The sequence below is a fragment of the Culex quinquefasciatus genome, chromosome 1 (assembly GCF_015732765.1).
Source record: "Culex quinquefasciatus strain JHB chromosome 1, VPISU_Cqui_1.0_pri_paternal, whole genome shotgun sequence".
Taxonomy (NCBI): domain Eukaryota; kingdom Metazoa; phylum Arthropoda; class Insecta; order Diptera; family Culicidae; genus Culex; species Culex quinquefasciatus.
In genome coordinates this window covers 32,393,838-32,410,726 of record NC_051861.1, presented here as the reverse complement: position 1 = coordinate 32,410,726, position 16,889 = coordinate 32,393,838, and the positions used below count along the sequence as shown (strand labels likewise).

The 16,889-nt window shown below is 38.7% G+C and overlaps 1 protein-coding gene and 1 pseudogene across 2 annotated transcripts in view; one reads left to right on the top strand and one right to left on the bottom strand.

Moving 5' to 3' along the window:
- The first annotated feature begins 406 nt into the window (after window positions 1–406).
- LOC6045204 (steroid hormone receptor ERR2) overlaps window positions 407–16,889 on the top strand; it is a 66,767-nt gene continuing 50,284 nt past the window's right edge. Inside the window, exon 1 of one of the 2 annotated variants that reach the window (XM_038249943.1) lies at window positions 407–551. The gene's annotated coding sequence lies outside the window, so the exon portion shown is untranslated. The remainder of the gene's footprint in view (window positions 552–16,889) is intronic. The other variant, XM_001862564.2, reaches the window with a different exon arrangement.
- Window positions 10,372–11,186, bottom strand: LOC119765647 (annotated as a pseudogene).

Here is a 16,889-nt window from a genome sequence, read left to right as displayed (position 1 = left end):
TGTTCTAACACGATATATACTTTAAAAAATACTAGCAAGGGCTTAATTTGATTGTTTAAATTAAAGTAAAACAAGCTTATTTTAAAACAGTATTACCACATTAGTTCGACAGCACGCTTCTTAATTTACTCCTTATTTTGTCCAGGGCGTTGTCCGATCCAGGGTTCATTAAGGTGATATCCCCACATTGAACGCACTCCGTTTCTGCCTTTTTGCATGGCAGCCATCTTCACTGCGTTCTCTACTGTCAGCTGTCAATGGGCGCAGACACACTGTCAAAACCTAAAAATAAAAATAAATCGACGACGACGACGACGACGACATGCAGCCGGAGCAAGCAAGACGGCACCACCAAAACAGCAAACACAGCGTGTTCGCGTGACAGAGACGAACGGTGTGAAGAGGAAGGAAAAAAGAGTAATTTTTATTCGTAAAGTGTCAGCTCGAGCTGTGCAAAAGTGTTTTTCAGTGCCTGTGTTCAGTGTTGCAATTTGTGCTAAATTCCACCACTTTCCAGGATCGGATTTGGATTAGGAGTGAAGTAAAAGCAGGTAGGAAGTCGTTATGGGTTGTTTTATTATGGTTTTGTCTTGATTTTGTGGTTTATTTTGGGTTAAAATTACGATTTGAAAAGTTGATCTCTACCTTGCAAGGAAAATATTTTTTTATTGGTTTTAAAGAGTGAAAGGGCTCCTCTATGGTAGGGGTGGGTGTAGTGGGTGAGAGTGAGAAGAAACCATTGATTCCATCTTGTCATTCACAAAACAAACCATTTCTGGGCTGGTGGTGCGAGCGAGATGGCATGCGCCATAGATAGATCGTTGAAATTATGCAAGAAATTCGCTCTGATTAGATTAATCATTCGATGGCCAGCTGGTGGGAATCGGTTGTGAAATGGGTTGCCCCGTGTCGTTAATTTCGTCGAACCTGTCAAGATCCGGCAGTGACCACGGAACGAGCTAGTGCGACTTGGTTGAAGGGGGCACGATTGTGTTGTGAAACAGTCCGCAACTCCCTGTTCTTTTCCTTCCTGTTCCTGGTTGTGTGTGAGCGTGTGTCACTCTGCTGGGTGACGTTTCTGTTTTTGTGTTCGTTTAGGAAGGATCCGATTCTCCCCTGTAAAGTTCAAGGATATTTTGTCCTGAAAATCCTTGGGAAAAAAGGAGTTTGTCCTATTTTTTTTTTCTTGTTGTTATTGTTAGAGAATATTTATCTATAGGTACTTTGCATTTTAACTCATTTGCAACGAAAAAACTTATAGCTAAGTAATTAATCATAAACATACTCTAGTGATAGATTAGGTTTATTGTGATAATAAAAAGACGATACACTAATAAGAATTTTACTAAAAGAAATGCCTTTATTCCTCATAACAAAATTCAGCTGTCAGTTTTGTTGATTTGCAGTTTTTTTTATTAGCTTTCTAGGCCCAGTGAAAAAACATAATTTAACTCAAAAATGACGAACTTCTCGTCACAGTGTCCTAATGCAAACAATAGAGTAATCTATGTGCGTATGTATTGCGTGTACGTATACGAAAATAAAGTGAGGTTAAATTTTGTCAGGCAGCAAAACCAAATGGTGCGCTAGTGTGCGTAGGCGAAACGTCATAAAGCTCTATGATCGAGTTCGAGCCCTGCGAAATATGTTGACTGACATATCGAGCGATCAGTAAAAAAAACCTGCTAGAAATCGCATGACAAAAAATCGCTAGAAAGAGATAGGAGATCTGATGCAAACAAACATCCAGCTGTTATGTAAACATTCTTGGAATGTGTTGGTTATTTTTTTAATTAGAAAGCCTTCTTTAAAATAGTGATTTTTCCCTGATAGTCTTAATTGGGTACTAAAGCCCTATGTAAATTTGTTTGTACAACGGTAAAAAACACGGTTAAAAACAATTTCCGATCACTTTTATTTATTTAAATGCAAAAAAGTTGTTAACAAGACAACATTTTTTTATGGATCAACTATGGTCCCCTTGGAACGAGCTGTCAAGTAGAACCTTTTCTGTCAAGAAGGACCGCGAGGTTAATTTTTCAAAATTGATTTTAAAATCCATTTTAAACTCTTTGTGGTCGTACAAAGGGTCATTGTAGTCAGAAAAATAAGCTTTATCGTTGTGAACAATAATATCAGCAATCTAAACTTAATTTTAGGACTCAATTATAGGCAAAACTCTAGCCATAATCCAATTTAGCGGAAGAAAGTTAAGACTAAAAACCAAAACTCCTACCACTGTTGTGGCTCTGAAATTTTGGAATATTTCTAAAATGTCGATACTGATCATTTCTGGAGTTTTTTTTTAAATGGTCCAATAAACCAAATTTTCAGTTTTTGCTTTTTGGGTGTTTTTTAATACCCCTTACTCAAGGGGGTTTGAAAAACACCCAAAAAGCAAAAACTGGAAATTTGGTTTATTGGACCTTTAAAAAAACTCCAGATTTTAGGTATTTAAATAACTTGTTGCTTAATTATATCAAATGGTTCGCTCAACAGCATTACCTTGGCATTCTCTATTGCTAGATTTCTAGTTGAAACTAGGTGTCTGAAGCCTCCAAACGGCGAGGCAATCCAAACCTCTATTTACACCTTAGCGCCTTAGTTCTCATCCAATCCGGGATTCGAACTGACGACCTTTGGATTGTGAGTCCTTTTGCCGACCCAGTGACTCTTCCGAGTCAGGTTAATTACATATGTTTGAAATATGTTTAAATGAACTCAAATAGGCAAACATAACTATGATTAAAATCGCAGGATGATGCATTTCGAAATGATTTCAACTAATAAGATTTCCATTGAACTTTTGCAGTTTTTTAAAACATAAAAAATTGCCCTTATTGGGAAGATTAAAAAAAATACAAATTTTTTAGGTACTTAAAACCTATATCATAAAACTTTTTTAAAATTCTGTTTTTTCCTAATTGGCTATATGGGTATCAAACAAATTTACATTTACATGAAAACTGACGTTTTCATAATTTGCCATTATCAAGCGTCGCAATATTTTGTATAGATTTTCACTGATTAGTTTTTTGTTAAAAATATTAAAATTTTCAAATTTTCATTGTTTGCAAACTTGCTATTGAACAATGCAAATGTGAGTGAAGATTTTTGTGAAATCTTAATTTTTAGTGTAAATACTTCAAGTTTCACAAATTATCATAAATATTAAAAATATTCAATTTTTTCAAAAGATATGAGTTTTATACTAACAAGAACTAAAAGTTTCACAAATTACAGTATTTTTGATACTCAACTCTAAATAAACAATACAAAATTTTGTGAAAATTTTCACTAGATTAGAGTTTTTAGTGTAAAGTTCTTAAACTTCTTAAATAACACTTGTTTTTCATAACCAAAATTTTGATGTATTAATGCTTTATCCACATTAACAAACGAGGCATTTTTCAAAATAGTACAAAAATATCTAAAAGAGAAACTGCCATACTTCCTGTTATTCAAGTTTACTTTACTCAGCTAACGGGTAGAGAGCCTATATGGAGAGGCGAAATGTCACTCTCAGGGTTCCAATCGAACTGTCAAATCGGGGTTCCAATCGAGCAACAAGTTCATGCAAGAACAAGGTTGGAATCAATTTAAAATAATTTTGGCAAAAACGAGACTTATAACAATTACAAGTATTGTACAACTGTTGATGATAATAATCTGGTAGTTTTTTTTTATTATGTTTGTGCTTGTTCGGTACAAGAAAAGTGCCAAAACCAAAGAAAAACTACAAGTTTTTCAACCTTAAGTTTGAATGACTTTGGATGTTTGAAATTTCTCCCAGAACATTTCATTTCCCTGTGTAGGTCCCTACTAACGGGAGCAAACAGCAGAGACTGCGAAAACAACGAAAACAAACTGAAGAGAGGAGAGTTGCTCTCTTGCTCACTGTCTTTCCTGGAGAAACTTACGCAAGAGTGGGATTGTTAAACTGATTTCGGTAGATTAGTAGTAGATTTTTTTTTGGAAATAAATCGTTGGTGTCAAAAATTGATCGTTGTGAATACTTTTCTTCCAAAATTTTTTTCTGTGATGAATGTGTTAGATGATTTTGCTACATTTTTTATCGAATTCAGTTCAACAAAATAAGGCTAAGGACATGGCCAACTTTCTTGACAAGCAAGAAGAAAAAATGAAGATTCAGCTTCCCAAATCCCAAAATCAATCAAACGCAAGCAAACCATCAAAACATGCTCAACACAAATCAATTAAGTGAATCTTCGAAAGATGGTAATTAAGTCTGCCGCAAAGATAGTCTTCCCCGGACTGATGAGCTTAATAAACACTTTCGGGACAGACGGATATGAGACGGAGAATCCAAACAACAAAAAAAAAACCGCATTCGATTAATATACATGCAAAGTAAAGACCGGTAGCGCCAACCGCGTCGCAGCCAGTTCGCCACACTTCAGTTAGCCCGATGACCGGGGTCCGACTTCGGAGAGGGACTTGAAGTTGGTAAGATGACTGTGCCGTCGCCGCCGGGGAGAACGGACGAATGCAATTAATTTTACGATGAGTTTATAATGGCTGCGAATTTGATTTAAAGTTATTCGACTGTAATTTACCCCAAATGGAACGGCAGTGGGGAATGAAAAAAACTGTTTTTTTTTTTGTTTTTCTTGAAGAGCTAGACTAGCCCTAAAACTGCACTAGTTGAACTGCATAAAACGATTGAGCTGCAATTGAGATCGGTCATTATTGATTGTCGAGTACATGACTCAATAACTTAATGTCCTTTCAAATCTGTCTTATATGCAATCAGATGTGTTGTCTATCGGCACTGTACCAACAAGACAAACTGCTCTTTGACAGGATGTGGGCTAAATCCGTTGACGTTGTGCTCTTCTGCCACAATGACGTCTGAATTCGTTTTACTTACTACTTCATACTTGTCATATTTGGATTTAATCAAGTACAGAGTACAGAATCAAAGAAGATTTTTTGCGCCAATTAAATTTATTTTTTGATTTTTATTTTTATTTTGACATCGTGCCATCCAAGCTGTGATGCGAAAACAAAACTTTAAAAAAACATAATGAAAGCCAACTTATGTGGCAGGATAACAAATTCACAGTGAAGTGAACAACTACAACCAAGTATTTTGTTCACGCAAAAGGAAGGAGGGGGGTGGGGTTTTGGTTCTCGAAAACTCGTAAACAGTGTCTACCTTTGATAGACATCAATCAAGATTATCCTGTCCCACAACGACACAACACAACGCAGCGCTCCCCCTCAGGGTAGACAGACTGGCCACCATTATTGGTCTTACAAGGGTGTTTGTTAGGGGTAGAGGGCATGATTCAGGATCAAATAGAATCATTTGACAACTGAGGAGTGTTGCAAAAATGATCGATTTGATTTTGAAACATTTCATCGTCCCAGCTAGTCAGTTTGCCATCCGACACAAAGTCACGTTAAATCTGGTAAGGTTATGCCCGGAATATAATCATGACGACATTACATCCTTTCACCCTCCAAGCGCATCTAAGGCCAGTATTTGCGTACAAAATGCACATTTAGACGCTCTTTTAAGATGACAACAACCTCGTCGCGGGAAGTCACCAAAGAAATTCGTTTTTCCTCTGTTGCTCAATGCAAAAGATTCGGGGCCCATCGCAGACAGGACAGGACTCAAAGTATTAGTGAGTGCTTTTTTTGCTATTAAAGACGATTAAAAGGATCTGATTAATGGAGGAGAAGCTATTAAACTGCGCCAGGGCGGCATTAAAAGGGTCGTAAAGTTGCTATTTATTTGTGTTTGTTCTTGGACACAGAACGTTGGAAATGAGCTTGGACGAGGCATTTGTGTTAAAAATCAACAAAAATATTTTTGTTTTTAAAATCGCTTAAGAAAATGAAACTGAATGTATAGAGATTTTTTTTCTGAAATTCATGACAATTGATTGATTGATCAATGAATTTTTTCAGTTTTTATTCGAACTATCAAAACAAAAAAAAAATAAAACTTTGCCAAACACATAATTTTAGCACGAAGATTTTGTTCAGTGCACTCGTAATCGATGCTTTGCACGCGCACCGGGCGCGATGGTCACATTTTGTTTTGAGATGTTTTTCAAGGCCGCATTTCACGCCGTCACAATGAGAATGTTTAATTTCATTCATGACGAATATTCATGTTCATCCACAAAAGCAACAGTGAAAACAACAACAACAAAAACAAAATGAGAAAAATGCGAATTCGAACAAAACAAAGTGGCGTAAGCGACAATTTGAAACATAAAATTATGACATTTCAAGGAAAACAATAGGAATATTTTTAAGGCCTTTTAAACTATGGAACACCCTATGTTTACAGGATTTTTTTTAAAGAAATGTGTCAATTAGGTTTAACGCTGACGTAGGCTTTGAAGTTTGAGTTTTGACAGACCATGTGAGCTTTATACGCTTTTTTACGTGCGGCTTCCCAAGCAGACGGAAATAACTTGGGAATATTTTTTTTTTTGATATTTGAAAATATTAGGCCCATAAAATTTTATGTTTTTTATAACAAGATTTGTTATTCGTCGTTATGAATTTTTTGTTATTGGATTGTTATTGTAATAACAGACTTAACGTCATGATTCGAATTCCCGGACGCTTCGAAACCCGGACATTTTGTTTTATCAATTATTTGGATATAAGTTCGCATTATTAATGTCAAAACTGTGTTATTTGATGAATTCCAACATCAACTTTTATTTAATGTTTGTTTGAACGCTGTAGTTAATGCCAAAACAATAAAATACAATAAAATTATAAGTTTACCAAAAATGTGAAACATTTCACTTGAAATATTTCATAGGCGTTCGAAGCACCGGGAAGGCAAAGTAGAAATTTATGGTTTCGATTTCCTTAAATTCTAGGAAATTTTTAACTAAACTATCGATTGTTTTGATGTTAACAGCTTATTTGAGAACTAAAGAATGCCATTCACTAACATTTCAGTCCAAATTTTTGCGATTTATAAGTAACATCGAGTGTCCGGAATTCGAAGCAAAAGTGTCCGGATTTCGAATCATGACGTTATAACATTTTTAATTATTCTTCACAAAAATCTTTATTATTATTTTTTGTTATTTTAACAACTAATCCAATCATTTGGAAGTATTCTTCAATAACAAAACATGTTATTCCCAAGTTGTTTTGGCTTTCAATCAATATCAGACCAAAAACAAATATTGTTATGATAACATAAATTGTTATTCAACTCTTATGCAAAAAATGATTTTTCAATAAGAATTTATAACACTTTTTGTTATTTTAACAGTATTTGTTATTGAAATAGCATGAATTTGTTTGTTGACATATCCACTTTGTCCCATTCACAATGTTTGCTTAGTTTCTCCCATTTCGAGCATCACTTGAGCTACTCAAATATGCTGTTGTCTCAATTCACGTCAGCATGGCACTCATTCATGCAGGGCCACATTAAGAACCAGAGAAAAGGGAGCGTCATTTCATTACGTAATGCAGTTGGGGGGAGAGGGATCGATGGCTGTGTTACGCTGCATACATTTTTTTAATTTGTGTTAAGAGGGGGGGGGGGGAGGCGGTCCGAACATTCAAATTTTTGCGTTACGTTATAGAAGATCGTTCCCAAACATAAAAATTTCTTTTACATTCGTTTCGAAGAGATCTGTCTCTGGTTAATGGTTTCAAATCGTTTGCGACAGATTTAAGTATGGTTTAGGACTGGCTAAATGCGTCGGACCTCCTTATATTTTCATATTGGATCACAATATGTCATTTCTTTCGTCAAATCTAGACACATTTTTTTTTGGTTTTTCGTAAGTTTTCTATAAATATTTTTTTCTGAGCGTTCTTTCTTGTCACATTTCGCTTTTTGACGTTTTCATAAACGTGCATAGTAACCAAAAAAGTAAACACTGGGTTGCCTTGGCGTTCTCGATTGCGAGATTCCTATTCGAAACTGGGTGTCCGAAGGCTTGAATGGAGGCAATTGCAAAACTCTTTTTACACCTGAGTTTCCATCCACCCTGGGATTCGAACTGACGACCTTTGGATTGTGAGTCCAACTGCCTACCAGCGACTCCACCGAGACAGGACCCAGGGAGACGACTCCTACACCTGGACTGAGCTAACGACCTAACCTCTAGGTTAGACCGGGGCCAACATTTACTTCCCCATCCGCCGGAAGGCGTGATCAGACAAATTTCGTCTCGGAAAATGCCACCGGGACCTTCTGGGATTGAACCCAGGCCGACTGGTTGAGAGGCAACCACGCTTTCTCCTACACCACGGGTCCAATAATAATCAAATGCAGCAAAAATTATTTGTATTCTACAAGCCCTTCCCGGCATACTTCGTCAAATTTAACGTGAAGTTAAAATAAAATATTAACTATCAATTACCACAACAAAAAACAAATCTTTCATCTAATTCAATCAAAACAATCAGTTTCAATATCACACCAGCAATCAAACCTTTAAATAATTTCAAAAATTTCAGTTGTCACAAAATTCAATTATGACTTTTTGTCAATTTCACATGAAAATTTCTAGCAAAAATCTAACTGTTTTACAACAACAAAAAACGAACCTTTGGACTTGCGTGGGACATGAAGCCTGGTAGGTAAACAAAACTGTTGAATTTCACAACACAACAATTCAATCGGGATCGGGACTTTTTTTTAAATAAAAAAACACATATATTTTGCATTGAACAAAAATCACATCTTTTTTCCACACGAATCAACCAGAAAACTGATTTAACAATCTCCATTCATTATTTCGACAGCGTGCTTTTCGATGTTTCCCTGCTTTTTGTTCTCTCTTGTTAACGTGCTCTCGCGCTCAATGCGCAATCTGTCAAATTATCTGACAAGAAAATATTTATGAGGGTGCTCACTTTTTCTTGCGCTCTAAACATTCATTTATGAATTTATGATAAATACTCATTAAGTAATTAAATGCACATTGAAATCTGCTACCCGACATCAACATCAGTAATGTAAACAATAACAACAATGTCTTGTTTTGCTAAAATTCTTTACATTATTCTGAAATTTAGTTCGATTTCGTTCCGGAAACTATGAGCAGCAACAAAAAAATTAAATACACTTAAACCCCGATGGTTCAAGGTCCTTATTTAATTTGACACCACTTTTACATGGCGTCACACTCTTTACTATCGAGAAATTAAAAGTGAGAGTGTGTGCGTGCAACATGGAGTTAAACTTTTCAAAGTGCCCTGGTAAACTTCACAGCAACTTCACAGAAAGTTTAACTCCGTGTTGCACACACTCTCACTTTTAATTTCTCGATACGTTTCCTTTGATGGTGTGCGTGAGCGCTATGAAATTTGTGACAGTTCGTCGCCTTTTAGTTTAGTCAAGCTAACGGGGTACACCAAGGGCAATTCAGTGAGAAACTCTGGGAGTAACTCGGAGTAACTCTGAGTTTCTCAGCTTCCTCCCGAGTTTTTCAATTCCCACCCGATTGTCGATACCTTGGTATATGCAACCATGACAATGTTGTTTGTTTATGTTTTTTCGCCAATGTGAAAATTATCGCCCTGGGTAGTTAGAAGGAAAATTTCGGCACAAATCCGAACCACGTCCGGAACAGCCTGACCAACTGCGGCATCCTGGTCCCGGTTCGGCAAGGAGTACGAAACGGACAGCAACATTACGCACAACGAGCGGCGCGATTTCTTCGCGGATCTGGAGAAATGTAGGTTGATCGAAGTGCTTATTTAGCTTTCTTAACCCCGCGATCTTCTCCCAGGTGGCCTTGCAACGTACCGCGCAGCGATCGTCCTGAATGAACATCTCGCCGTACTCGCACCTGGAGGAATTTATGCTGTACGCCCATAAGTCGGACCTGTGCCACGAGCTGGAACTTCGCCACGCTTTGGCCAACTGCTTTGAAGCTCTGATTGGCGCACTCCTGCTAGACGGTGGCATCGAGTCTTTGCGTACGCGCTCTACCAGGAGGACGAATGTCTGAGCAAGATGGATTAACTATCCGCCGCATCCGCTGCAGGAGCAGGAACCGCTCGGCGATCGGCACCACATCGAGTCGTTCGAGATGCTGAGGACGAGGCGGATATGGGACTGGAGGCGATTTCGTAATCGGAAGAGAATTTTGGCAGAGGAACAGCGATTGTGAAGAAGCAACTTTCGACCGACCTGACGAGTCCATCGAAAAGGTGGACAAACCGAAGGCTTTCGCCAACTCGGTGCAGATTTTTAAGGTGGAATCTTCTTTCTCGTCGGATCTGGAATCCGGAGAGATTGAGTTGTATTTCTCAAAAAAAAAAAAAGATTCTGGACAGTTACATACTAACTATAAACTTGAAAAATAGTGTATTGTAAACTAGAATAAAAAGCCACAAACGGTTCAACGATTCGCTTTATGTCTGCGGAATATTGCCGAACTTTCCCGGGCGAGCGCGTCCGCCCGTTCGTTCCCCAAAATGCCACAATGAGCGTCGACGTGGTTTCACTTGATCTCGATGCTCTTGTCAGCCAACTCGGTCCAACTTCTCAAAGTCGACCTGGTTCTTGACTAGCTTTCCCGTCGACAGCTTCCACGCGTTCCGCTTCCAGCCGGGCAGTCATTTGGTGATGGAATCGATCAAAAACATGGAATCTGTGTTCACGGTCAGTCTTTGATGCCCTGCTGCTTGGCCAATCGAATCGCCAGCGCAGCCGCCTGAAACTATCCGCAATTGATGGTCGCTCGTTCACTGACCGCGTTCAGCGCGTGTCCCTCGTCAAATAAACCTCCATCCCGGCACGGCCCGCCGCCGTCCCATTCCCCTCGCAGGAACCATCCGTGTAAACGTACACGAAACCATCCTCGTCCTGATGAAAGTTATAAGTGCCATAATTTTCCAGCTTCGTCACCGGCTTCACGCCGCTGTCCAGCTTCTTCCCCTTCTCCCTGTCCCCGAAGCTCATCCAGCTCCCGCTTCAACCCCTCGATCAAGCCGCGTTGATCTCTTCGTAATTGTCAACCAGAACCCGTACGGAATCCATCGGCAAAACACGGATTGAACATAACCCCCGCCGACGACGAGTTACTTCCGCTTTCGGAAACAGACCTGAAAACCTTTCGCTGCCGTGCTCCCGAACAAACGCGTCCGCCTGCTGGCTTGGTCCCCGTAAATCCGGTCACTTGCCGTTGGCATTTCGGCCTGCAAGATTTTGTTTTTCAATACAAACAAACCTTAGCAACAGCACTTGACATTTTCAAACACAAGGTTGATCTATGTAGGTGGGATTGGTGAAAAGCAACCGGAGTAACTCGGAGAAACATTGAGAAACTCTCGTTACTCTGGGCAAAATTGAGGAACTCTTTTGCTCACTGAAATGCCCTTGGGGTACACATTGAAAATGTCAAACTGAAAAGTGTCAAACAGCACCTAATTCTAGCTTGCCTCGAATGATGGCAGGTCAGAACTTTGACAGTCAATTAACGTGAAGACTTCCATCATTGTCATGATTTTTCGTTCAAAGATATAAATTTTGCGTCGCTTTCAATATTTTGACAAAATTTCTTCAACAAGTTGTTTAGAATAGTGCCCTACACATGCTGATTCCTTTTGGTAACGATTATCCTATTCCTTGTAAAGTAATGAAAATCGCCATTAATAAATGATTTCCAACTAGGACGTCGATTGTACCACAAAATTATATAAATTTGTAAACGTGTTTGATTTAGATCGAAAATTCTTCCAGTGGCTTGAAGAACGCAACACCCGGCACATGCTGATTCCTTTTGGTGCTGAAATTCGTTAAATTGAATTCAATACAGAATATTTTATAGTGATGATCAATTTTCATCGGAAATGATCAACGGCTGCACCTTAAAGCTAATTAAAAGCGTTTTCAACTGAAATCGAGTGAGAAATAGTTCAATAAGAAGTGAGCAAGCAAGATTTTATCAAAAGTTTTGCAAAATTATTTGTTTAAATAGTGAAAATCAGCAAATTGGATGGAGTTAGGAGCGAATGCTTAACCTGCCAAACATACGAGAATTTCCCCTATTAGCATAGCATAGCATAGCATAGCATAGCATTGGTGTCTACCCGTAGTTGCTACTCTGTTATTGACCAGGACCTCCAAGAATTGCTCCGTGGACCACAGATGAAGAGTAGGAACCAATCATCACCACTTCGCAACTTTCAAATGTCCCTATCATGCTAGTCAATCACAGCGCCGGCCACGACCAGTGGTAAGACACGGGGAAGTGGATAGGAGTTTCAGTCCGATACTTGAGTAATTCTTCTCATATGTTCTTGGATTCATTTTGGAAGCTTTCCAAATTCGGTTCACCAAGCTTTTTGTGGCGAATTCTGGTCGTGTTGAAAGTTCAATATTCGCCTAACAATTATGCAACCAGTAAGTGTCCTTGAATTCAACTTGCATTCAATAGGGACGTGGCGTTACATCGTGCTGCCATCTGGTTTTTTAAGTGCAAGAGTGGAAAAGTGCTGAGTCATCGTCTAAAAATAGACGGCGTCCTATCTCGCCCAGCAAAGTGAAGTCGATAAAGAGCCGGTTTCGATGGAGAAAAAGTGGAAAACGTGGTCTAAAAATAGCGACGCCATCCCCCTATATTGCCTTTCCTGTTCTTAGGAACACAGATTCCAATCAAGTTTTTTGGATTCTTATAGCATTCTTAATCCTTCTAGTCAACTTAGTCTCGATGGTCTGGTGGTTGGCGTTTTTGTCTGCTGACCCAAAGGACGGGGGATCGAACCCTGCCGCGAGCTAATGAATTTTTCGTTCATATTCAAGTGTTAAGAATTCCTTCTTTCCATAATTTCTCGATAGGAGCAGGTGGGAATCGAACCCAGAGTCTTCCGCTTACAAAGCGAACAGCGTAACCATTTAGCCAGGCCCTACCCCTTACATACGAGAATTTCCCCTATTATGTCAAAATAGTGCTTTGCATTTCGACAAGATCCAACGATTTGACAACATTTTCTATGGAGAGTTGTTTTTTAATTTAAACTTTAAAACTTTATAATTTGGAAAATAGTGTTGTAACTCTGTAAGGGCCAAGAGGTGTATTGAATTGAAAGATACACAAAATGGCGTCCTTACTCAGTTGAGACGAAATAGTTATATTAAGAATGTTTTATTCTAAAGAAACTGTAATTTTCTGTGCTAGTGAGAATTACCCTTTTGTTCCAAGTGATACTTCAACTTCTTCAAAAAATCGTGCTAAATTCGCTAATCATGTCAGTTCAACCCACCTGAAGTTCGGTGCAGCTCGAAACTCTTAACCGGGTGTGTGAATCTCAAAATCTTAAGCTTATAATGAATGCAAGATGAATAGAATGCATTCATCATTATTTTTATTGCTTCGCCAGAACACTTCACCAACAAGGCAAAGTTGTGACGATGACGTCTGCTCGTTCTGATCAGTCACATTTTTTTTTTCATAGCATGGTACAACTCAAATTTGTACCTTTTTATGTTTGAATGAAATTTGTAATATTTGCACCGATTTTAACTCAGTCAAACCTTGGCGAAACATCCGTCATCATCGTCACTGTTTCCAGACCGTAACTTACCGAAATCGATGAAATTGCGTTTTTTTTTTTACTTGAGCACACTTGAAATATGCATTCAACCGGCCGAACTGGACCCCACGCGGAGGCGTTTGAATATAATTGCAGCAAATGAATATGTGAATTTATGCAAATGATTTTCCGAAAAAGTTAGGTACTTCCTAACAACACGCATGCAAAAATTCAGAAAATGAGGGTATTTGAAGATTTGCAGAGCCCCATAATCGCACATACACCGTGATTCATGGATGATTGTTTGAAATCGTGCCGAGTTGGTGGTGGGGCCGAGTATTTTCGGTAATGCATATTATTCACGGTATTTACGGTGACTTGCCATATTTCGAGGGGCTCCCAAAGCTGGGATATGGCTTGACGCCGCAGCTGAACTGTTGTAGGATGAGGAGGACTATGACTTGGGGGTAGAACTCATCCTCCTGACGGAAGGAATCCAATGGCTACTCTGATCACTCACTCACATCACCGAGAGAGAATACTTTTTTTAAATCAGCTGGCGATAGGTTGCTCACAGCTCACTAAATCATTTTGGATTGCTAGGCCTACTCCGCAAAAAGGTCATACAAATATTTGAAAATCTTGTCTTTGGCAAAGTTGTAGTTTGTAGCTGTGCAAAGTTGTAAAAAAACTAGCAGAACCAATACTATTCATGATTAATTTTGATGATCTTACAGCCCTGAAATTGAACATTTATAGATAGAATCGGGTTTCATTTTAATAACGTTTTACGTTAGAATTTATTTTTTGCTCGAACGATTTTGACGATTTCAAATCCTTTCTAAATTCGATAAAAGTTGGAAATCCCAAAAAAGAGTTATGACCGCGGAACAAAAAAGGTGCAACTCAGCCACGGTAACTGCAAGCGCAATAATTACCCTTTCCAAACCTACACCCTCCCAGAATCCCCTCCTGGGGACCTGACTCTAACCAGTGCGGCGGTGCAGTCTTCGTGATGATGATGATCAATCCATCGCGGCGTGTCGACGTGGACAGCAAAAAATTGTTCGCCAACCAACCGGCCAAGATTATTGCAGTTCAATCACCCCAGCAGCAGCAAATTGTGATGCCAAATCCGGGGCCCCAAACCGGAGAGCCATATAAATGCACCCCCGTTCCGCATGGTCTCCAACAGCAGCAGCACTTGGTTGCACTTTTTTTTGTCTGTAATAACCCCCACCCCTCTATCTCTTGTTCCCAAATCCTACCTCCTACCCCCAGACCAGGACAGGTTCTGGACGAGTGGCTTTGAATCATTTTTTCGGAAAACGATTTACATATCGCAACGAGCAAATCGCAATAATATTTTAAGAGTTGAGTTGTGCGCCGCCGCTCTGAAATCATCTTCTCTATAAATGCAATTTAATTAAAAGAGTGACTCTTCAACAAAAAACACAAAAGGATGTCATTGCCGGCGTCCAGTGCGGGGCCATTAAACGGCCGGGGACAATTAAAGTGGATGCATTTTTTTTTTAGATTAGTTGAAATAAGCCGCCACCGCCCTCTGGCGGCGTACTTGGCCAATAAACACACCCTTAAAACGTCCCATAAAATCAGCCATACAAAACGAGCGCTAGCCGGAATTGGTAATCAAGCTCAGTTCTGTTGGTTATTCCTTTGCTAAGAATAACGAAAAGAAAGACACATTTTTAATGCATCTTGCATAAATAAATAAACGTCTTAAAAAAGCGAAGAATTTTTTTGTTGTTTTGTAATAAATTGATGAAACCACTTCCTATTCCTTATTTTTGTCGCCCATAATAAAAGTGCTGAAAAAGTCGAAAAAGCAAAAAGAGGATTTTTTCAGCACGAGTCGTATATTTATCACACGAGGTTCACCGAGTTGGATAAACACGACGAGTGATGAAAAAATCAAGTTTTGAAAAAAGTTCCATTCAACGCGTTTAAAGGCCCGTTTCGCCTCATTTACCCCATTTTATGTGTTTTCTTTAATATCTTGAATTGCCGTGGTTTTCCAAAGTTATAAAAAAGTAATTTTATACAAAAAAATCGCGTGGAATCGATTGAGAACACTCCAACTTACGGCAAATGGCGACAAGGGCCTATTTTGTCCCATTTACTCCATCTTTATGCGTTTTCTTTAGTATATTAAATTGCCTAAACTGTAAATAAATGTTATTTTGCGCAGAAAATCACGAGGAATCGATTGAGAACATTCAAATTTGCGGCAAATGGCGACAAGGGCCCATTTTGCCCCATTTACTCCCTCTCGAGATATTTTTCGTGAATATCTTGAACGTACTATCGATTCCAAACGATTTTTTGTATAAGATTACTTTTTCATAACTTTGGGAAACCACGACAATTCAAGATATTTAAGAAAACACTTAAAATTGGGTAAATGGGGCAAACCGGGCCTTTGCCGTCGTTTAACGTTTATGAGAACACCACCTATTGTTTCCTCATGATTTCTTTCATAAAATAATAAACGTTCAAACTGTAAGAAGGCCCTTTCCGTCATTTGCCACCAATTAGAGCGTCCCCAATCGATTTCTCGTGATTTTTTAACATAAAATAAGATACTTTAGAAGTGCGGCAAACTACGGCAGTTGAAGATATTCGAGAAAAACACTCTGAAAAAGACTAAATGGGGTAAAATGGACCACTACCACCAATCGATTTCTCGTATTTTTTCTACATTAAAAATGATGCTTTTGACAGGCAGAAACTGACGGCATCAAGAGATCCGTTTTTTCACCCGTTTTTGCCCACTGTGCAACGTCTTTTTGTAATTCCGAAAAACAGCTTAAATAAAAAATATGTTAAAAAGTATAACTTTTCTTAACAAGTGCTGAAAAGTTCAACTATGCAGCATCCATTTTAGTGCCGAAAAGTAGAATTTTTCAGCAGTTGTTCTGAAAATGGTTACTTTTCAATTCTGTTATTTTTGGGTCAGAAAAGTGGGCTGTTTCGTCGTTGAAGAATGACAGGAAAAGTAAGTATTTTCTCGACGGAATTGCAATAAAGTTCATTAAGAAACTCATTTGAGTTGCGAAAAGTTCAATTTTTCACAATGTCGTCAAGCTAAACAAACTTAAACGTCCAAGATCAGTGTTTAAGCCTGTTCCAATAATTTCATTTGATTCTACAATTTTATGAATTATTTAGGTCAATGCAACCGAGGAAAGTGCCGACAACGAGGGCTCGAATCCAGACCTTTGACATATTGCACCGCGCCTTTGCCGTTACGACCACCAAAGTTCGATGACTACGAGGTGGTAATTTGGCAATATGAACAAATGAATACAATTTCGTGGTGGTTCAACCGTGAGAGGTTCATTTTGCCTTCCTCACTGAGG